This window comes from Globicephala melas, chromosome 5, assembly GCF_963455315.2.
Source record: "Globicephala melas chromosome 5, mGloMel1.2, whole genome shotgun sequence".
In the NCBI taxonomy this organism is placed as follows: domain Eukaryota; kingdom Metazoa; phylum Chordata; class Mammalia; order Artiodactyla; family Delphinidae; genus Globicephala; species Globicephala melas.
The window spans coordinates 93,968,148-93,992,413 of record NC_083318.1 but is presented as its reverse complement, the minus strand read 5'-3'; the positions used below and the strand labels follow the sequence as shown (position 1 = coordinate 93,992,413).

General features: G+C 44.0%; 1 protein-coding gene across 4 annotated transcripts in view; it reads right to left on the bottom strand.

Annotated features, from left to right (window-relative positions):
* The window catches only part of SHROOM3 (shroom family member 3), a 197,439-nt gene that overhangs the window by 161,852 nt on the left and 11,321 nt on the right, over nt 1–24,266 (bottom strand). Inside the window, exon 1 of one of the 4 annotated variants that reach the window (XM_030877919.2) lies at nt 5,526–5,673. The exons of the other annotated variants lie outside the window; for them this stretch is intronic. The gene's annotated coding sequence lies outside the window, so the exon portion shown is untranslated. Of the gene's footprint in view, nt 1–5,525; nt 5,674–24,266 lie in introns of those variants that run through there. 4 annotated transcript variants of the gene reach the window in all.

The following is a 24,266-nucleotide window of genomic DNA, read 5'->3' as shown; positions in this document are numbered from 1 at the left end:
TTACTGAGTCTTCCTTCATCACCTTCCTCAAGGGGCCTTCTCTCACCACCCTTTAGAAAATTGCAATATTCCCTGATTTAGGTTTTTCCATAGCAGTTATCATTTTATAACCTACAACGCAATTGACTTATTTGGGGGGTTGTTATCTGTCTCCCTTGACCAGAATGTATGCAAGGACTTTTGTCTACTTTTGTTCACAACCCTAAACACAGCACGTAGAAACACAGCTGGCATGTGGTGGGCACTCCATAGATACTTACTGGTTAAATTTTACACATAAGGAAATAGGGACCGAGAGGGTAAGTGGTCATGCTTTTCATAGAAAGACTTCATCAGGATCCCACGTACCAGAAACCAAACTCGGAGTATACATACTTTTCCCAAGAGTTGGTGACATTATTTTTAACCATTGGGGGCAATACATTCATTCTGAGTAATATTTCCAAGAAACACTAGCAATCAAAAATGTAGGGCTTCCCTGGTGGCGCAGTGGTTGAGAGTCTGCCTGCCGATGCGGGGGACATGGGTTCGTGCCCCGGTCCGGGAAGATCCCACATGCCGCGGAGCGGCTGGGCCCGTGAGCTGTGGCCGCTGAGCCTGCGCGTCCGGAGCCTGTGCTCCGCAACGGGAGAGGCCACAACAGTGAGAGGCCCGCGTACCGCAAAAAAAAAAAAATAAATAAAAAAATGTAAAGATATATTCCACATGTGTACTATATTCAAGAATTATATACGTGTTGGAACAATCACTTGTCAGAATATTTTTTGACTCTACAGGAAAATTTTATTTGATAAGATTTGAGGATATATATTTTTATCCTCTTCAGTTTTTTAAATGAAAATATAAATATTTAAATATATAACAATTTGTGTGTGCCTGTATACGCATATATATTCTCATGAAAACATTTCCCAGGAAGATGGGAAGATGTTTCCCAAGAACAGCAAGGATGACAGCTTATAACACTCCTTTATAGATGTCACTCAGATTCGAGGGCCATTTCCCCAGTTCCTTTTATGGGATTCTATTTAACCTTCCTAATAATGCAGAAATCCAATTTGCACATGAGGAACTACGCTTTAACAGGTTGTGCGCCTTCCTAAAATAGCTCGGTATGGGGTAGAAGTTAGAACAGAATACAATTCTTCTGTCTCCATCTAGAGTACCCATCCCTGTGCTCTCAGCTGCTGGTTAGGCTTCAGGTGTTTACCATTTTACAGGATCTTCTATCCTGAGGAAGGAACTCAGTTACTATAAATGGCTAACTTAGTGCCCCATCAACTGAAAAATTAAAAGATACAAATATTATTAATACTTGGCCTCTCTCTTTTTCCAGGGTCTGCTCTTACATAGATTTGAGCGACTCACAGTGGAGCCCGTACATCGTCACAGTGAAAGCAACGTCTTTGTCTGAAGTTCATTTCACTAACTAAACATCCAGGTTTCTAAAGCTCACATTATTACAGAGGGAAAAAGAAGGCAGCTGCTGACAGGATCACTAAGAGCAACAAATACCAGGAAAATCTCAAAACTCTGACCACTTTTTTCTTAACCAGAATTCTGCCAGTGATTTCTCCACAGCTTCGGAAACTTGTTTTCACCTCTACGCTTTTCCAAAAGAGAATTCTACCCCAGGGGGAAAAGAAAATTAAGACCTCAAACCAAGTTACAAATTGCTCATTTAAAGAACAGGAATTAAGGATGTGGGGGGCTTTTCTTCCTTAAAAGCTCATCACTCTGTAGAAAGAATCCGAACCCTGTCCTGATTCTTCCTGAGCAGTGGAGCAGTTTTTGGTTTTGTGTTAGTTAATTTTAATTAAAAAAAAAAAAAAAAAGGCACCATTCTTGAGAAGCTGTTGCTATGAGACTTCCTGGGCCTCAACAGATGGCCACAGAGCAGTTCTCAGCCCCAGCTCCGGGCTCTGAAGCCCTCCACTCAGGCATACCATTAACATTCCTGAAATACTTTCGGAGGCAAATGCGGGCCAGCCGCCTTCAGACTAGCTCACCCGCAGCTCCTGGCCTGGCCTCCCTGGCCATGGGGCCTGGGTTGAGATTTGTTATAAGTGAATGATCAGGCCTCTCTAGGAAAAGACCATAGCACAGATGTTGCCTCCTCCTCAGATGAGGCTTTGGACAAACTTTACCAACACACCCCTGGGGTTTTGAGTCCTTCTGGTGAGCGGGATGGGGGTGGGGCGCACGTGTGTGTGCAGACATACAAACACGTGCACACACACACACACACACATGCACACGCAATCCATACCCAATTCATTTCATTGTCTGTAAGCCTCTGAGCCCTTCCTGTTACAGTGATCCAGTTGAGAGCAGCAGAGTTTTGGACTGAAGCCTTTTTAGTGCCCAGAGTTGCTGAGGAAGAGGTTTAAGAATTCCTGATTTCTCTTTTGACAGGAAGACGGAAAAGAAAGGAGAAAAGCAAGGCATGTCAGATTCTACTTTCTCACTAACTTCTTGATGCTGTTGGACAAATCATTCCACATCATCACTTCTCTCCCTCTTCCAGACTGGGATAATGATACCGATCTACATGCATCAGATAGAGGAATTGATGAACCATGAGTAAGAAACAACTGTGAAATCACTGCCTAAATATCAGGTTCACAGGACCAGTCTCCAGTGCTGCCAGGGAAAAGATAAGGGAGGGACTTGGAGACGGGCACATTGGGGTCTAACTGCAGGGACCACCACCCCTGGAGGGCTGGTCCGGATTGCTGACCACAGGGATTTGGTGGAAAAGGTCTACCGGCAGCTTTATCGGTCACTAAGGAGCTTCGGGACTTGGAAAAAAACAAGTGATTCTAGAACAGCCATAGCTTTTCAAGGTGGGGCTCATTTAAATTCCATCCCCTGAGTTGTCTCTGCAAAACCAGGCCCAGAGTGTAGGAGCAAAGTCCTACTTAAGTGTCTGACGCCAGAACTCACTGGATCACTTGACAGGCCATCAGAGCAATCCTACCAGTTTCAGCTCACAGACGTTCATCTGTGCTTTTCTCCCCATGATATCAGATGATAGGTCACTGCCACCGTCATTTGACGTTTGTTTTTTAATCCAATCTGTGCAACTAGAAGCAAAATGACTTGAGACTACTTAGGTTCCTGCCTTCTAAAATCACCCATTTGTTCTGACGTAAAACTTCCCTCCCTTCTCCAGAATACGAACCTTAGGGTTGCTGGAAGCAATTAAAACCCAAAATAAAACAAAACATGCCTTTGAGAGGTGTGGCCTAACAAGGAGTGCCCACTCTTTCCTATTAACCAGGGACATTTTAATGAAGCTATCTATAGTGTGGAGATGAGGAAGCTGCTTCCTTTTCCATTTGTCTAGGGCTACGGAAGCACATCCAGCAAAGGGACATTTTGCCCAGTTGTTCAGCGGCTGAGCTCACAGCACCCCTACCCTCCATCCGCCAGTCAGAAAAGTCTGGGGCAAAGGCTGGAATCTGTCTTGAGGGAGGAGAAAAGAGAGGGAGAGGTAAGGGGAGGGCAGTGTCTGACGTGCACGGCTTCATTTGCATAGCTGACCCTTTCAAGCAGAGCCAATGGGGCACACACTGTGCGTCCGGGAGGGCAAGGCTGAGTGCGCTCTATTGTGTCCCATTGTGTGCTACCCATGACACCAGGGGGACCGCCACCACGCCTGCCGCAGACGAGGGAGCCTGGCAGGCATTCCACAGTTCCAGAAAGGAGACACTGGGGAAAAAAATAAATATAAGATACTTATCCCCCTGTCTCAGTCTAACTCTAATGATCCTGTTCTCGGGATGAAATGTGTGTGTGCGCGCGCGTGTATTAGTTATTAACAATTGTGTTAAAGTACACATTTGTGGGCCCCCTTGTACTCTGCAGATCGGTACGGGGTTTTCTACACCCGATATGAAATGTGCGCTTGTCGTGACTTTATTTCCTTTTTAACTAGAGAGAGAGGCTTTTCAACTAGCTCTCTCTTCCTTTCTGTACCTTTTTAGGACACTGAGGTTTTTATGGATTGTGATTTTTTTTTTAAGATAGCGATTAGGGCTGAGATGGAATTTATCCCTTCATATATAACAATGACCTATCCTTAACCCAGGAAATCATCTTTGATTTATACACTCTCTAGGTTGTAATTCATAAGCAAAGGTAGAATTTTGAAATTTAAATCAATGCTAAATATTCAAATTTATTTAGCTTTCCCACATTCATTTCTCCTTTAACTCCCTCAACATTTATAAATTCACTTAGTATCTACCTACCAACGGATCTAATTTTTCAATGATCGCCAGCCATCTGTACTATTTGCACACACATTATATTTTAAATGATTTCTGTAGACTTGTGTGATGATCACATTTCAGCCCATGGGCAATGTCATTTCTGATGCTTCTATTCATCAGAGCAGTCATTTTTACTATTTATATTTAGTATTAATACGTTGATCTTATTACAGGAAAATGTCTTTATAAAGAAGAGTTAATTCACAGCTGAGAAAGATGGAGATTTCCAACTGGCTATAAATAATGGAAGAAAAAAACATACTTCAGGATGCTTAACATAGATCGCGAGCATGTGGTTTCTGAATGCTTATCCCTGTTTTTCACCATCTCTGTCCTATTACTGTTTACTACTTAAATAGAATCATTCAGAATTGGGGAACACCTTCCTACTATCTTTGGAATATGGTGGGAAAAGTAGTCTCAGAACGTCTTTGGATTTAGAAATGGACCTTAACCCATTTAGAGAAAGTTTTCATTAAAAAAATAAAAATCGTTTCCTCCCTGTCACGACAAACAGGCAAGAGTGTAAGCATTAGTCTGAACCACTAGTCTTTCTACCAACCTTGGATTCCTGAACCCTAGAATGAAAGTATGCTCACAGCAATCCAACAGGAGGTCCCCGAAGTATTCGTCAATCCACTTAAAAGCACATAAAATGAAATCAGAGTAGAGCTTAAGCTTAACCGGAATCATGGCTTAATATTCCTAAGAGTCTCACTGTTGCTCCAATAGGTGCTTCCCTCTAGGATCTGACTTTCTCTGGAACATAAGGGTGGAGAAAAGCGAGCCGAGCAGTACAGTCAAACCCCTGCTGCTGACTCCCCCTTGCTGAGCAAACCTTAAAAAGAAAAACTGCTTTCCCATCACAAGAGAAAAAGGTTAAAGATAGCTTTAAAAATAAGCAGTAATTAGAATGAGTAAATCCACGGTTGGAAGGAGCCTATGGCCCAACATATATATTTGTTGGCCTCGATGAAAAGTTTCTTTTCATCACTCGAGCTTCTCATCAAATAGGCAGGAGTGCACAGTGATTTGTCAAGTACCCCTCTCTCCACTTACATCTTTATTTCTGCCTTGGTGTCATTTTGCCGGCACATCTGACAGCCGAATCACTTAGGAATTTCATCATAAAGGCCTAAACTGAAACAACTTCCTCGCCTCTCTTTAGCTTACCTTCCTGATACTGGCATTTCTGTCGAGGTATACATAGAAATCACGTCGAGAAATACCTGTTTCAAAAGGACTTACCTTAAGGAAGTCTAAGCCGGCATTTCCACTGACCTCAGCTATCTGTTGGACGACTCTGTCCAGCATGACACTGGGCCGAGCCGGCCGCCGAGGGGCCTCAGTGGCTTGGGGCAGGTGGCACAGAGGCACGATTCCGGCCCGGAAAGAATCCCCGGGAAGCAGCCCCGGAAGGCGAGGGCTAAGACACAGGTGTCAGACACCACCCAGGCACCTCCGCTCCGAACCTGCAGTCAGACGGCTGCCCTGATTAGCCAAGTACAAAAGGCAGTTCGGATTACTGCCCTCCTCCCAACCAATCGCCGGCCGGCCGGCCTGACAGCAGCGGGCCCCCTGATGGAAGGGGAAGTACACGCGGCCAGAACCCGAGAGTGGCCGTGGGCACGCAGCCCCGTGCGCTCTGCAGAAGCTGCTCGTCAGCCTGTTGCAAGCAGAGCCCGTGGCAACGGGTAAGCCCTCTCCTGCCAAAGGTCGCTCTAGGGTCCTTTGACTCACAAAAACTCGATGCACCGTGATGACGGTTAAATCGAAGCGAAGGACAACAGAATGAATGGCGCTGGCAGCTTCACTCATGGGGCTCCCCTGCCTGCTATTCCTCCCTCCCCTTGCTGGTCCCCACTAGGGCTTCTGTGCAGCTGAATAAGTTCAATTTTTAATTAGCTATGGTTTTTGCAAGCAACAGTTTCTCACAGAAACTAGGAGGAGGGGAGGGAGACTCAAAAAGGACAAACTTTCTACAGTCATTGTTTCCAGCGATCACGTTCAATATTATAACCACCCCCAGACACAAAAATTTATAAAAGTAGTGCTTGTAAAAAAACAGAACAAAACAACAACAAGACACTGCATTTGAAAATTCAGCCCAGTGGAGTGCCAGGCAGCTCACCTTTGCGCATGGAATCCTGACAGGTTTTCTGAACTGCGACTGTGTTAAAGGAATTTCACTTACAACTATCATCTGAGCCTCTGAAACGGCAGGCCTTTGCAGCTGTATGGAGAAGCAGTGCTTTCTTCAAGTTTTGGTATTTGCCCCAGACTGTAGGGGTCAGCTTAACAGTAACCACAGACACACACACAGAGAGAAAAGCAATAGGGCACACAGAAAGAAAGCAATTCCAAGTGTGTCTCAATTCGTGGGTATGCGAATGCATTTTCATTAGTTTACGGCTGCCACGGTGGGAAAAGACAGATCACGGGATCCACGCATAATCTGTAAACCTCCTCGCTATAGAAGCTTTAAAAAACTTCCAGATTAATTTTTTAAGATGTGGAAAGAAGGAAAGGGAGCACGTACACACACACATACACACACACACACACACACACACTGCAAAATTCTGACATCACAGGGGGCATTATACTCTAAACACAGTAGTAATTTCCACTCCAGACACCAAGAAAGTCTGAAGCATCCTTGAGGATGTTAGTACATTTCAAAGGTGAAACTAATTGTATTTAGAGATTGTCCCTGTGTTGACTAGCAACGCTGTCTCTCCAGAATGCTCCCTTTGAATTCCAGAGCTATCTCTATGCCTATAATATGAAATCTAAGGAAACACGATTGAGGCAAGTGTGGGATAGGAACAGTGGTGGTCGGGGGTGGGGGGCAGAGAACCCTCTTTCAAAAGAGGAACCTCCACTGGATCTCGCACCCTGGATGCATTCTATCAGAAGTAGCCTTCTTTCCTTGAGGAAGGCAAAATTCTTGTCCCAGCTTTGTGTTTTCCTCTCCCACCCTATCGCCTTCCCACACACCACAAGTGAGTTGCGTGTCCTTCCATCACAGGCTACTCCCACCAAACCAGAGTTCAAGGGCAGCCGGGCCACAAAATTCATTTTGAATGTGTCAGATTTAACAACCTCCTGCCGCTGACCAGAAGCTGGTTTCCACAGTGCACAGTGACAAATGGTTCTGCTTGATATCTGGTTATCACAACCAGCCATCTAGTATGGGAATGCCATTCCTTCAACCAGCGGGACATGACCACCGGTTTAAAGGAGCCAGGCGTCTACCCCCTCTTCATTTCACCAGTCATTTCCTAGTCCAGCTCTGTGCAATCTAAGCTCGCTTTATATCTACTCCCATCCGAGCTCCCTATGACAACATCCTCAAGGGATTAGTGGCTCCAGGAACTATATCACTGTGTATGTTCTCATGGGTGCTATGTTACATTAGAATAAAAGATATCTTTATGTGGTTCTTCAGAGAAACTAAAATGAGCAGGCAGGTATAGAAAAAAAATTGTATTGAAGCCATCAAATCACCTGTCCTTTCACAAATTATGAGATGAATAAGAAAGTCATTGTTATGTTTACAAAGAGTGAATGCCTATGTAGTATTAGATTGAACCACATAAAATGGTCAATATTTGACCATATTTGGTCGACTACAATAGCAAGTTCATGTGATCCAACCTGTAGCTGAACTAGTTATCTACTATACAAATACTAATTAACTATGTGTCAATACGCAGTTACTATGTTACATTCTCTAATCGCCACAATTCTATAAGGTAAATACTATAATTATTGTTACAACTTTAGAGCTGAGGAAAGGGAGGCTTGGGGAGGCTGAGGAATGTGTTGAACACCTCACAGCTAGCGAGCATCGGAGGGGGGATTCCCAAGCTGGCAATCTGACCCCAGAGCTCATGCTTTGAACCACTGCCCTCTACGAAGGACAATTTGAATTCTGACTTTGGCATTCACTAGCTTTGTGACCCTGAGCTGATAACTAAATTTCTCCAAGCCTCAGTTTTCTCTCCTCTGAAATGGGACTAATAACAGAACCTATCTGGTGTGAGGACAGAACATGATGACGTAAGCAAAGCACTTAGCACAGTGCCCAGCCCAGGGGAAGACCTCAACTGTTACCTCATAGTGGTGGTATCAGCACAGTCACTCTGCCACCTTCACCGGGACCTCAAGTGACATCCCACGGCGTGTCCCCATCACCCTTTGGTAGTGCAGTGGCCACGCATGGGCAGAAGGACAGTGAAGCCTGGGTCCTGAAGTCTGGAAGCACTGCCCTTCAGAGTCAGCAATGGTTACCTTGGCGCATGGAAAGTTCTTCAAACTGGAATGTGCAGCACCCCGCAACCCCTTCATGTGGAAGAGAGACTCTCCTTGCCATGCTGCCCCCCAAACCCTGCCCTCAGCCCCATCTTCTATTTCCTGCTCACTCTACTTCAGATTTCTACTAAGAATCTGGAACACTTTCACTGACACCTTAGATTTCTTGTTTATTACCTCCTAGCTTCTTTGGCCATCAGCTGTAGACGGTTAGTCAATCCATGTTTGAAGAAGCACTGATGATCTAATCTGGAAGCAGAGCTGTGGAACCCACAGCGCTGGCCCAGGAGGTGGTGGGCCAGGCTTCCTTCTGATTCTGCCACTGACCTGCTAAGTGACTGTGAACGAGTCACTTATAGTCTCTGGGCTCAAGTCCTCACTAATCTAGAACATCACTAAGTTTCTTCCCAGTACTAATATCTGTGGTGAAGAGAAAAAAAAGAATATACTGGATGAGCTTTTGAAGAAACGTGGAGTTTTTCTTTTTGCTTTTCTCTAAAAGCTAGTAGCGCATCTACGCAGGCACATCCTGCTTCCTTCTGATCACCTTTTAAACACCCACAGGCAGGAGAGTTTTATTTTACTCTGTTGATAAACTGCAGACCAAGATAGATGGCCTTGATTTCAGAACACCAGACTTCCACGGTATTTGTCCTTAATGATTTGCACATGTCCTCGTAGGGTGCTTGTTTGTGGTTAGAGATGGGGGTCTATGGAGGGAAAGCCTCACTAAATAATGAAGAAAATGTGGTTCCCTTACTTACTTTCAATTTCTTTGTGTCTGTGCATAACAGTTACACTGTTCTCCAGCAGTTGTAAGTTACACGTCCACTGTGTAAGGTAGACTTGGATGCCTGTAGAGCAGGGGTCCCCAACCCCCAGCACAGTTCCTAACCGGGTCCCACAGCAGGAGGTGAGTGGAGGGCGAGCGGCGAAGTCTGGCGCTCCCCATCGCTCCCCCTCGCCCGCATTAGTGCCTGAACCATCCTGCCCACGACCACCACCCTGGTCCGTGGAAAAATTGTCTTCCACAAAACCAGTCCCTGGTGCCAAAAAGGTTGGGGACCGCTGCTGTAGGGCACTTACTTGCCTGTATTTTTATGGCACACTCCAGAAGCTCGAAGTACTTTCACAGAGTATGTTTTTTAAAATTAAAAGTTTGTCCTCAATATCCTGTGATAATCCATAATGGAAGAGAATTTTAAAAAAGAATGTATACGGACTTCCCTGGTGGCGCAGTGGTTAAGAATCCACCTGCCAATGCAGGGGACACGGGCTCGAGCCCTGGTCCGGGAAGATCCCACATGCTGTGGAGCGACTAAGCCCGTGTGCCACAACTACTGAGCCCGCGAGCCACAACTACTGAGCCCGCGAGCCACAACTACTGAGCCCAAGTGCCACAACTACTGAAGCCCGCGTGCCTGGAGCCCGTGCTCCGCAACAAGAGAAGCCACCGCAATGAGACGCCCGTGCACCGCAACGAAGAGTAGCCCCCGCTCGCCGCAACTGGAGAAAGCCCGCGCGCAGCAATGAAGACTCAATGCAGCCAAAAATAAATAGATAAATTTATATTTAAAAAAAAGACTGTATACATACGTATAACTGAATCACTTTGCTGTACAGCAGAAATTAACACAACATTGTAAATCAACTACACTTCAATAAAAATAAATAAATAAATAATATAGGCACTTCCCATATCCCCCCAACAAAAAAGTTTGTCCTCAATACTCCCAGGAGGAATTAAAAGAATTTTATGGGGCTTCCCTGGTGGCACAGTGGTTGAGAGTCTGCCTGCCGATGCAGGGGACACGGGTTCGTGCCCAGGACCGGGAAGATCCCACATGCCGCGGAGAGGCTGGGCCCGTGAGCCATGGCCGCTGAGCCTGCGCGTCCGGAGCCTGTGCTCCGCAACAGGAGAGGCCACAACAGGGAGAGGCCCGCGTGCCGCAAAAAAAAAAAAAAAAGAATTTTATGAATGGAGGAGATGGAAACAGCCTCTTGGCCTCTGATCTACTTTCTTTCCATAGAGCACTCACCACCTTCTAACATACTGGATAACTTACATATGTATTACGTTCATTATTCATTTCCTCTCCTCACAAGGATGTCGACTCCATGAGGACAGAGATGTTTCAGACCATGGCTGAGTCCCAAGCACCTAGAGCAATGACTGGCCATATATTAGATGCTCAATAAATAAATTAAACTTTATAAAATCATGTAAATGATTCAGGTAGACCTGTACCCTACGCATCTCACTTTTAGAAATCATACTGTGTCATCAAAAATAAGAGGTATTGTACAAAAGATCACACCGGCAAGGATAGTGATAATGACCGAGGTGATGATAAACAAACATGTGGGTTCAGTAGTTTAGCCCAACTCTGCAAATTCCCACATAGAGGTTCCAGGCTGAAAGAAAACTGGGCAGTGAGCCTAGAGCAAAACAATAAGCTCAGGTTCTCTTTTCTAGTCCATTTTCCTTCAATTTCATGGGAAATTGTATTTGGTAGAGAACTCCAAGTGTGTCTAAAGGAGTCAGATCCTTGAGGACACTCCAAGGAAAGTGGAGACAGAGCAGTTGAGCCACGCTCACTTTGTACTCAAGGGAACATTTTTTTAATCCCAGTCTGAGCACACGTTGACATCAAGGTTGATAAGTAATGCCTGTAGTCCTCTGAGTGTCATAAAAGATGTCAGTTAAGTCCAAAGTATTATTACACAATACCTTTCCTGTATAATCATTGCAGGACATAAAGCATTTATGATACATCTGAAAGCATGATATTTTCTCATTGCTAACATTGCTGACGACAGTCACAGTTCTTCAGTTTAATTCTGCTCGTATTATGCCGTCCCTGACCACAGAGACCAACAGGCCTAAAGTAATCACATCACTCTTGTTCTTTTTCTCTCTTTACATTCTCTAATTCTTTGGGGAAACCAAGGGATTTATTTCTTCAGAAGAATGTTAGTGGCCAGAAGGTGGCAAATAAAGGCACGGGGTTCAGTCATCCCTTCAAAGTCCCAACATCCCCAGTGGGGAACCCCAAGTTACCATTTAGTACTAAGAATAACAGGTAGAGGAATTATGTTTGGGTTCACTTTTTACCCTCGGGGATGAAAAAAAAAACTCTGGAGAAGGAGCATTGCGGAACACAAATTACAGTATCCTTAATGCCTCATTTCAATCTCTAGGAAAACTACACAGCTGATATAAAAAATGAGTAAGGTGTGCCAGTAACAACAAATACCAGTGACATTTATAGACTTATATTTGTATTTAGTTTCTTAGCAGGTGCTTACTCTGTGTCAGGGAGGATACCAAGTACTTTACATATTTTAACTCTTCCAACAGCTCAACTAGGGAGCTACTATTATTACACCGACTTCACAGGTGAAGAATCTCAGGCACAGAGAGATTAAAAACTTGCCAGAGATCACAAAACTAGCAAGTGGTGGTAACAGGATTTGAACCTGGGCAGTCCGATTTCAAAAAATACGCTTTTTAAAAAAAAAAAATTTATTCATTTTTGGTTGCGTCGGGTCTTAGTTGCAGGTGAGGGCTTCTCTCCAGTTGTGTGCAGGCTCAGTAGTTGCAGTCTGCGGGCTTAGTTGCCCCGAGGCATGTAGGATCTTAGTTCCCTGACCAGGGAGCCCACTGGACCACCAGGGAAGTTCCGCAAAGAATACGCCCTTAAACACTACTGTCCATGCCAGATCTGCTGTGACTTAGAAATGGGTTGTGTATGGCATGTACAGTGTGGAGGTATTTTTCCAGCTGGCAGACGTTTCCTTAGGGAGAATATGCCACACAGCCCCCAGCCACATATCAGCTGAGTAGATCAGTTGAATGGCGCCAGCCAGCAGTAACGAGAGAGGTTGTCAAGCAATTAGCCTGATGATAATTTGGTATAATAAAACCTGCTTCAAATCATAATTTAAACGGACAGTGTGGAGAACATTCTTCCTTTTGCTTTCCTAACCCTCCATCGTGTCTAGAGTTGAAAAAGGCAGTTTGAATCATAGTGGGGCTAGCAAACACACGTTCCTTGGAAAGAAATGTGACAGGAGACCCACACAGACAGGCAGTCAGCCCATTATGTGGAAGTTTCACCCAGTCAGCAAACATTTCATGAGTGCTTTTGCTACGGTGGGTACTGGAGAGATCAAAGCGGGTAAGACACAGCGATTTCCTGCCCCAGGTTAGTGTTGGAAATGGCCAACCATCCCTCTACTGGAAAAGACTCAGTCTGGACAACTGGTTGGAGATGAAAAAAGATAACTGGGCAATCAGTGTTTGAGCTACCGGGCTGGGAAACTCAAATGCCAACTGGGCCAGGCAGGCAGGGTCAATGGGCAGAGTGGCAGGTGTCAGATCATAGGAAGCACCGGCGCCCCAAAGTAAACGGGAGGGGGTACACCTCACCTGATGTGGGTATACCCGGCTCCAACCCACTGCTGTCATATCGTCTGATTTTTCCAGAAGCCAGATTCTTGTGTCAAACTCCCACATTTTTAGTGAGGATTAAACAAATATTTGCAGGCCAAATGCTTCTAGATCAAACAAATGTCTGCAGGCTAAATACTTGTGAGATGTAGTTTTCAAATTCTGTTTTAAAAGTTCAATCAAGAACTTTATCAAATTCACTGAGTCGACTAGCTTTAATAGTGGATTTGGTATATGTTGACCTTCAGATCCTTATGTACACCTAGTTTCGATCATTTTAAATTTTTTATTGATGTAACATACACAGAGTGTATCAGGTGCGCTTATGTAAACAGCAAAAATGATATAGGCTATGTCCAGCATCCGCGTGAGGCTTCTTCCAGACTTTTCCAGCCTATTCCAGACTCCCTGCCCTGACTTTTGACCTCCATCATCAATTAGCTTTGCCTGCTGTTGCCTAGTTCAAATCTTAATCACAAGAAATTGATACCAGATGTAGTTGCTTCAGGTCTGAAAGAAATAAAACTGGGTTTAAACAAATAAAGGTACAACCAAAAAAGAGTCCCGGTAGACCCAGCCCCACGATGGAGCCACATACTAGCCCAGTGCTTTTCAAGTTCTGATGCTTCTGACTTACATGCACCTTCGCTTTCCGAAAACTATCATTTCCTGTGCGAATAATATAGGCCAACTATGTACTTGTCACTCTGCATAGAGTATCTCATTCAAGCATCACAAAACCCCTCTGAGATACAAATTTAGATAAAATGTATTCCAACCGTACAGCTAAAGAAAACCTGACCGTGGTAGGTATGCAGCTGGATCCACACAGCCAACTTGTACAACGTTTAGGTTCAAAGAAAGGGCTATTACAAAGCCCAGGTACTTTTCCACTGGACCACACGGCCTACCCATAAAATTACCAAATGGTGTGTTTTCTTAACTCTTCCACAAGAATATGATAAATTTCAGTTCTTAACCAGGAACATAATGAACCTTATTGAATTTAGCATCTGACTAGGAGTTCATGCTTCACTTTATAAGGATTGGTGGTGGTGGTTTGAAAGCTGACCTTTATTTTCTAGGTACTTTTATTTTTTAAACAACTTAATGAGAATATATATATGTATATATATATATATAAATTTAACACATATATATAAAAATATATCTGGGAGGGAGGGAGACGCAAGAGGGAGGAGATATGGGGACATATGTATATGTATAACTGATTCACTTTGTTATAAAGCAGAAACTAACACACCTTTGTAAAGCAATTATACTCCAATAAAGATGTAAAAAAATTAAAAAAATATATGAATCACTTTGCTGTACACCTGAAACTAACACAACATTGTAATTCAACTATATTAAAAAAAGAGACTCAATTGTCTGACACATAAAAAAAGTCAATAAATGTTAGTTATCATGATGATGATGATGAGACGTTTAAAACAAACCTGATTACGAGGCCCAACAAATTAACTTCCCAGGATATTGAAACAATTTGAAGATATGATGCTGGAACCATTCTGGGTGAACAATAGTCAAGAAATAGTGGAAAATATGAGAGTCTGAAAAAAATCATGATTTTTTTAAAGTGGAGGAGTAGATGGCAATAGATTCTAGAAACAGTGGACAGGTGAATTTCGTATAGACCTCTAGAAAAAAGAAATCTGTAGGAGATTAATTTGATGGTTCATGAACACCCAGAAAGTCATCTGTGGTCACTAGAAGCCACCTTGGGCTTGCTGAGAGCAAGTCATGCTAACATCTCATTTAAGAAAGAAAAAAATGGGGCTTCCCTGGTGGCGCAGTGGTTGAGAGTCTGCCTGCCGATGCAGGGAACACGGGTTCGTGCCCCGGTCCGGGAAGATCCCACATGCCGCGGAGCGGCTGGGCCCGTGAGCCATGGCCACTGAGCCTGCGCGTCCGGAGCCTGTGCTCCACAGCGGGAGAGGCCACAACAGTGAGAGGCCCGTGTACCGCAAAAAAAAAAAAGAAAAAAAATGACATTATAATTTCATAATCGGTCCTTCCTTTGTGCTGTTGTATTACTCACAAATTTGATAAACAAATCTTCCTCTGTTAAAATAAAATAACTTAATGAACACAATGGTAATATATAAATAAATATATATATTTAGCATAGATCTTATTTATCTTTATTTACCTAAACTAATTTCCTGGGGCTTATGAGAACATTGTGTTGTATGAATATGGTTCTGAGACAAGAGGCAGATTTGGATGTTTCAAGACTTTTCTCTGTCCCAGGAAATTTGTGTAGCACGAAAATGGGATTAGAATAGTGGTGGCTACAAAATTTGCTCTAAGAGGGGCTCCCTGGTGGCAAGGGGATAGTGCAGGAGTTACAGGGCACTTGTCTTGAAGCTGTGCTCCGCATAGTAAGTTCACTGTTTTCACTTAGACCAGAGCGATTTTCTAAAGATGCCTTCATTCATTCTTTAACAAGATTGAGAAAACAACAATTGTTTATAGCAAAGAATATTATTTTATTGGGTGGGCAACTAATGCATATTATTGGGAGGTGGAGAGAGGAATTAAAAGCCCCACTGTCTGCCAACACCACCCCCGTGTTGCTGCCTCTAGGGAAGATGGGCTCATTCACCTCATGCCAAATGACAATAAAGGGAGCTAGATGGTCGACGATTCAAATCAAGAGACAGAGCTCTCCCGGTGGCTCATCCTTTCAACAAATGGGGAGAAGCTTACCAATACTTCTCATGTAGAATGATATAAGCCACTAGGAGTTCATTCACGCCCAAAGCTTTTTAGTCTGATATAGGCAAAAATTCCAAGTACATATATTACCTTTTACCTCAGTGGCCGCAGTGAGACCACCTATCCTATTTGAACTCTAGAGTCAGAGCTATTGAATCAGCTTCTCCTACTTCAGGTAGCTCAGAAACTCAACTAACATCTGGTGAAATACCCAAATTTATGAGGAGCACCTGTTTCAAAATTTAGATCTGAACTCTAATGCCCAGGATCGCGGTCCATGGAAAACCAGCCGAGTCAGGTATGCGACCTTTCCTCAAATCAATACCTGTTGCTTAAGATCTTAAGTCATTTTTAACTCACAACTTTAATCTTTGCTTTGGTCACCAAATTTTTTTTCTAATTTTATTAAAAAATTTTTTAATTGTGGTAAAATACATATAACATAAAATTTAACCATCTTAACCATTTTTAATGTACCCTTCAGTGGTTTTAAGTGCAATCACGGTGTTGTGCAACCAACACCACCAACCATGTCCAGAACTCCTTTCACCTTACAAAACTGAAACTCTGCACCCATAAAACAGTAACTCCCCGCCCCCCTCCCCCAGGTCCTGGCAACCACCATTCTATTTTTCTTATTTCTGAGTTTGACTACTCTAGGTAACTCATGTAAATGGAATCATACAGTAATTGTCTTTTTTTTTTAATTAATTAATTAATTAATTTTTGGCTGCATTGGATCTTCGTTGATGCGCTCGGGCTTTCTCTAGTTGTGGCGAGTCGGGGCTACTCTTCGTTGCGGTGTGCGGGCTTCTCATTGCAGTGGCTTCTCCTGTTGCGGAGCACGGGCTTTAGGCATGCGGGCTTCAGTAGTTGTGGCTCACGGGCTCAGTAGTTGTGGCTCGTGGGGTCTAGAGCACAGGCTCAGGAGTTGTGGCACACGGGCTTAGTGGCCCCGCGGCATGTGGGATCTTCCCTGACCAGGGCTCAAACCCGTGTCCCCTGCATTGGCAGGCGGATTCCTAACCACTGCGCCACCAGGGGAGCCCAGTATCTGTCTTTTTGTAACTGGCTTATTTCACCTAGCGTAACATCCGCAAGACTCCTCAGTGCTGCAGCATGTGTCAGAATTTCCTTCCTTTTGCAAATTCCTTTTCTTAACCATAAAATGTTTCAAGTTTATATAGCACATTAATCAATCAACTAGATTGAGGGGGAGTATTTGGTCTGTTTAATAAGACTTTAGGGCTTGGAAACCATAAGAGAGGGAAAGAGATAATCTGCTGAAATCTTTAAAGCTGTGGTGCTTTAGGGTGCATCAGAACCACCTGGAAAGCTTGATAAACCGTCAATTACTCAGCCAAAACCCTAGGGTTTCTGATACAGTAGGTCTAGAGGAAGGCCCCAGAATCTGCATTTCATGGGAGGGCCTGGTCAGTGAACACACTTTTGAGAACCGCTGTGATCCACTCAGGGTTAAGCCTTGAGGACTTCAATTACCAAAGATTTCCTATAGTACAAAGTAGTTGAGTAATAATATATATACATGTCACATCACCTTAATCCAGTCGTCTGTTGATGGGCACCGGGGTTGCTTCCACGTCTTGGCTATCATAAACAGTGCCATTATAAACACTGGGGGGTGTGTATCTTTTAGAATTAGTGTTTTCCTACCTAAGACAGGAGACTTGCAGTTACAGAAGAAGGGAAGCTTAGAGCAGAGTAAGAAATAGCAGAGTAAGAAATACCCTTGCCATTCCAGGGTATTGTGGGAATGATGGAGAGACTGGTGGCAAGTCACACTGTCAGAACCAAGTTCTGGTTTCACCTCTCTGGCCTCAGGGAGAACAGGGCAAGCATGCAAGGAAAGTGAGGGGAATGTCCAGGGTGTCAGCGAATCTTGGCTCCATTGCTCTGCTGGAGACTCCAGGAGGTCACTGTGAGGAGGGCCTGGCTCAGCTCCATTTAGATAGACATCGGATGCCAACCAGTACACGTGGAATGAGGCAGCTATGATGGCTGAGATGATCCTGGGGTGGACCCCTGGATCAGGGGTTGTTGGGATGGAGAACTTGGTAGACGCTAAGGTGTCTGAAGCTAATGGGAGCTGAGCAAGGGCCGAGTCTGCCAGTGGGAGGTTGCCAGGGATCCCCAGGGGCACTGCCCAGGCCAACGCTGACCATGGAGGCACTAGCTGCAGAATTCAGTGGTAGAGGCCAGCAGTGACAAGGAAGACCAAGGCAGAGCCTAGGGACCAGGGGATAGTGCGTCCAAAGACCTGTACTCACCACTGCCCAACCCCCCAGACAGTATTTTGGCAAAGCAGTTGGACAGTGAAGACAGAAGATTACATCTGGGAGAGGGTGCATTTTATATTAGAGACTGAGTATTACCTCAATGGACTGACTATTCAAAAGATTAGACCAGGCTAGCTTTTTACTTGGCTAGGACTGAAATTTATTGTTTTGTTTCCTTGCTAACCGGCAAGTGTGAGTTTGTGAGGAAGACCAGATTAAGTTTTGGCAGAATAAAAGGGAACATTCGTGCACAGTTGGTGGGAATGTAATTTGGTGCAGTCACTATGGAAAACAGTATGGAGGTTCCTTAAAAAACTAAAAACAGAACTACCATATGATCCAGCAATCCCACTCCTGGGTATATGTCCGGAAAAAATGAAAACACTAATTCAAAAAGATACACGTACCCCAATGTTCATAGCAGCACTATTTACAATAGCCAAGACATGGAAACATGGAAGCAACACAAGTGCCTATCAACAGATGACTGGATTAAGATGATGTGACATATATATATATATATATATATATATTTACTCAGCAACAAAAAAATAATGAAATTCTGCCATTTGCAGCAATGTGGATGGACCTAGAGAATATCATGCTTAGTGAAGTAAGTCAGACAGAGAAAGACAAATACCATATGATATCACTTATATGTGGAATCTAAAAAATAGTACAAATGAATGCAAATACAAAACAGAAACAGACTCAGAGACACAGAAAACGAATCTGTGGTTACCAAAGGGGAGAAGGAGGGGGGACGGACATATTAGGAGTATGGGATCAACAGATACAAACTACTATATATAAAATAGATAAGTAACCAAGATTCACTGTACAGCACAGGGAATTATACCCATCATCTTGTAATAACCTCTAATGGAATATAATCTGCAAAAATACTGAATCACTATGCTGTATACCTGAAACTAGCACAATACTGTAAATCAACTATACTTCAATTAAAATAAAAAAGTTTAGATAAAGAACCTGCATTTTTTTTTCCTGTATCTAAGCTGTCATGTGACTAGGGTTGTTAGATAAAATCTGGGACATCCTTTCACTAAAAAATTATTTGCCAAATTCAAATATAACTCAGCATCCTGTTTTTTGATATGCTAAATCTGGTAACCCTACATGGGACCTACTATTGCATGGGTATACATGGCGATAAAGTTATTAGTGTCCCTGCATTGCACTGCCTACTTCAGCCCATAGATCTCAGTCACTAACAGTCTCATTACTGTGCCAACTGAGGGCAACTGACAGAGCTAAACCCCAATCTGCACATGCTGGGTTTCAAGCATGTGTTAATATTTCAGAAACCAGTAGCAGAGAAAAATTAGTTCAGGTTAAAACCTGTCCTGCAGACAATGCTACAAAGGGGCAAACATACCTATCACTTTCTTTGCACTACATTCAAAAGTGGATATTCACATTCAAATGATCACAATACACCTTTTGGATGATTTCCAAAATTGTGAAACGAGCATTTTAATTATACTGTCAAGATAGCTGATGTATCTTCTAACCCTCATCCCCAGGGTCCCCCATCCCTGGCCACTAAGGCTCCCTGCTGACTGCACCGGGAGGAGTCCTCCGGGGGTCTGTGTCAGCCACACTGGCTGAATGACCAAAGTCAGCCTTTTGAGGCTGAGGTCACCTTCTGTCCATGACTTGAAGGCTTCTAATGACAAGACCCCCTATCCACAGATAGCTCCAACCAATTTGTCACAGAGATAGCACCACTGGGAACACATTCCTTAATGGTAAGATACTGATAACCTGCAAAATCACTTTAAAAACTATGAATAATGGCTTTATTACTGCCATTTTATATTAGTGTAAGATTGTATTGTTCTCAAAGGACTTCAACTATTGTTGCCCATGTCTTTGGAGATTTGCAAGCAAGTCATCCTCCAGCAAGGTTCTGAGGGAACAGGAAATGGAAAGGTGAGTTTGAATGAGGAACCAGGAAAGAGGCAGGTGTGGAGGAACAATTCCTAGGAAAGGAGAGATTTGAGAGAGATGGGGTAGGGTGTGCAGAGAGCGCTGAGAGGTACTGAGATGCGGAGAAGCCCGGGGGTTTCATTCGGGTGCTGGCCAGAACAGACCACAAACACAAACGGCATCTTCTTCAGAAGTTGGATTAGTCCATCCTGCCATGGACAAAGGGTCTTCTAGGGCTTTGGGTGAGTACTCATAAGTCTAGGACTTAAATTCAACATCATTTATCAAGCATCTACTATTTGGGAGAGAAGTGATAAAATCTCAAACATTCTCTTATAAAACAATGGATGTTCCAGCATCTCAATATTAATCACGTATTTCCACCATTTAAAAATTATAGAACGAACTGTGATTGGAATCAAGTTGTGGGGCTCTTTTGTCTTGTTTGGGGGAGAATAGAAAATGATGAGCCTGTATTCATATCTTAATAACCATAAAACCCTCTGTCACTTCTCCCTTCTTGCTGCGCTGTTTCTCCTATTTCTATTTTTATTGGCATGTAGACTTGCTCCCATCAAATGAGTTAGACAAGATGGGGGGGGGTTAATTTATTTAAGGGAATGTGGACAACACTGCTGGAAAAACAAAAGGCACCAGTGAGTACTATCTTTAAAGCAAAACAAATGAAAGCACTGACGGAACCCAACTGTGTTGCCCAGGGGCCGAAGAACCCACACTGGTTTGAGCAACCACACCAGCTCATCTGACTCAAAAGCCTGGGCTTTTTGTGTGTAAGATAGATCGGAGTTCAAATCCACACTTAATAGATGTGTCCCCTTGGCCAGGCTACCCTATTAAAAAGTCTGTTTCCTCATCTGTAAAATAGAGTAATAATAATACCTATTTCATGGAGTTGTTGTAAGAATTAAATGAGATAATGAAATGCTTAGAACACCCAAAGCTAAGAGGTGAGAGCTTACAAGAATCATTTCTTTAGTGCTGGCAAGCTAACTCGTAAATCAAAATTGATTCCTAGAGATAACATTCTGCATTTGATGCAAATCAATTCACTTCTTCAGAACCTAATACTACGAACCTTATGAAGGCACAGTGGGCCAGTTCAATCACATCACATATATTCAATGTCAAGTGCCCCATTCTTTTATCCCATGTCCTTAATTTTAGAATGTTAATCCCAAGCAATTTTCATTCTATTGATAATACCAGTCATGTCATCTGCAATTATGGGACAGGTTAGGGGTACCATGAATTATTGTACAAAAAGAGAAGACCTCTCACTACCGCAGAGCTGTTCCAAAACAAATCAAAGACAAGCTTTTTCTGAACATTCTACTGAAAGGTCTCGAAGTTACATTTGCAACTATATGATGCTTTGTAAACTCACAAGTGTGCAAAGAGGAAAAATGCAAGACAGATTAAATGAAACAAAACCCTGTGGGTCTTACATTCCTGAACGTGAGCTTGTTTTTCTGTTCGTTAGGATCTCGTGGAATGACTTGGAGTTTCTGACCTCTGCCCCTGACTTTGAGACAGTGATGGAAAGAGGATGAGGAATCATGAAGCAAAGGTTGAAAGGGCCCTGAATCCAAACACCGCTGGCCTCGTGGGGATGCTGCCCTCACTAAGAATTCCCACAGACCAAGGAGGGCCCTCAGGCCTCACCAAGTCAGTATTCTTGTTATGAAGGTGTCGAATGTAAAACTGTGTAAACAGAGTGACACAGAGGCCATTCCTGCTTAGTGACCTGGATCAGAAAGGTCTATTTTTAGAAACTGCTGCAAGCCATCACGCCCTTGGAAAGAAGGCAGGCCACACACTGCTGCTGTTTTTGAACATTTCTGTGCATCGGGGTTGTGTTCTAAAATGTTTGTGAAGGAGTTCCGAGAAGACGAGAACCATACCCGATCTCTGTTTAAAGCTGGAAATCTGAATTTTGAATTTGACTTACGTATCATGGCCAAGAAGATGTGAGGAGCTAGTCTTTCATTTCAAGGAATAACCATGGAATTGCTCAGATCGACGCTGATCCCATCCTTTGAGCCAATGTGGGCCAAAGAGACAAGGAAAGATCCCTAGGAATGACCTCCCAGCCAGAGGAAGGCGGAGGCGCACCTTCCAGTGCTGCAAGCTGTGTGCCTCGGTGGGCATTAGAATCCCTCGGCAAGTTTGCTACAAAGCAGGCTCCCCCAGCAGAGAGTCTGATTTAGGGGAGTACAGGGATTTGCATGTTAAACAGGGACGACAGCTGATCTTGATGCAAGTTGTTTAAATGTGTTTAAACGTGTTTCATACATTGAGTAAGAACTGTTAGAGGAAGATCACATGAAACGTGAAAGATGCTAAAGAGTGAGAAGGGAGAATCATCAGATAAAACATAAACAAACCAAATTACAGTTCGTGCCACCCACGGAGAAAGGAAAAGCCATAAGATGAAAGGAAAGAAGAGCCTGGCCTTGGAGTTGTGTGCCCTGAAACAGCTGACTCATGTTAGCAAACTTGGCTTCTTTTCCTAATTCTGTGTTCCTGGTCCTGGGACCTATGGCTAGACCTTCCATTTCTGGGTGCTTTGACGTCCATAAAGCAGGCAGCAGTTTCTCCAGAATTGCTCCTCAGGGGGTCAAGAGAGGGGCTTTGCCAGTGACCTCTGACCCCCACCTCCATACTAAAGTTCACTTACATCTACAGTCATCAGCAGGTCACCTTTTCCCACTGCTTTCTTCTTCTGACAAATTTGATTTCTGTCCAGTTTGAGTTTTTCACTGGCAGGAAACATAATCCCCATCCTCCTTGAATCGTGCTCTCTCACCACATCTTTTGGGCTTCGGGGCAGTAAAACTAGGCGAGACGTAGGGTAAAACTGTGCGAGACGTAGGGAAGAAACCACTTCTCTTAATGAAAGATGGAAATGCCTCCACTCACAAGCATTTGCTGGACAGCTAGTCACTGACTGAAGGGAGGGGCAGCAAACCCAGAGTCCAGGTTTCTTCTTCACACGTGTCATCTTTATTGTCACAACCTTCATACAAAGTAGGGATGAGCGTCTTCACTTCCCAGAGGGAAAGAAAGGAAGGTGGGAAGTGAAAGCAGTTGGCCCAGCCCTCCCAGTAAGGGGCAGGGCTGCAGACCAAGTCCCGCCCGACTGGAAGTCAGTGCCCGCAACCAGTGCACAGCACTGCCGCTGGAGCGGGGCTTGGAAAGGGATCCCAGCCTCCACGTGACAGGTGACTGCAGAGACCCTGGCTCCAGCGAGGCTCGCAGAAGCTGGGGGCACAGTGAAGGGCGGGCCCTGCCACTGGGAGCATCCCGAAAGCCAGGCTCCCAGGACCTAACCCCCAAGGGAGGGCTGGAGGTGGCTACCGCACCGAGGCACGGGGCTGCAGAGGGAGGAGAGATCGGTCGATCTCATTTCACAGAGGGGAGAATGCCTTCAGACAGGATCCTTCTTTGGTGAAAAGCGTGGTCTTTTTTTTTTTTTTTTTTTTTAAAGCATAGAGGAGGTTTACTGGCTCACACAACCAAAACGACCAGGGTCTGACTGGATCTGACTGGGTCCAGGGTCTCAAACAATGTCATCAGGAATCCATCTGCATCCTTGTTTTGGCATCCTTCTGGATTGCCTTGACTCCCAGATAGGGGTCACCATGTGATGGTAAAGGTGGCTCACGGCCAGCAAGCTTGCATCTGACCAGCTTTAAAACCTCAGCTGATAGTGGGAAGCAGCCGCATAGCACAGGGAGATCAGCTCGGTGCTTTGTGACCACCTAGAGGGGTGGGATAGGGAGGGTGGGAGGGAGGGAGACGCAAGAGGGAGGAGATATGGGGACATATGTATATGTATACACTGATTCACTTTGTTGTACAGCAGAAACTAACACACCATTGTAAAGCAATTATACTCCAATAAAGCTGTTAAAAAATTTTTTTAAATAAAAATAAAACTAGACTTATTAAAAAGAAAAAACCTCAGCTGAGAGCCAGTGCCCCCAACGAACTCTTAACGCAAAGCACAAGGACTAACCCCGTCCAGTGACATAATTCATAACAGCTGATGTTTATATAGCAACTTACAACACCAGTGAGGGAGATATTATTACACCCATTTTACAGATGATGAAACCACGTTAGAGGTTAAAGCAGTGGACGAGCAAATGCTAAAGCTGGGATTCAAAGTCAGGCATCCGGGCTCCGGGCCTGGGCTCCCGTCCA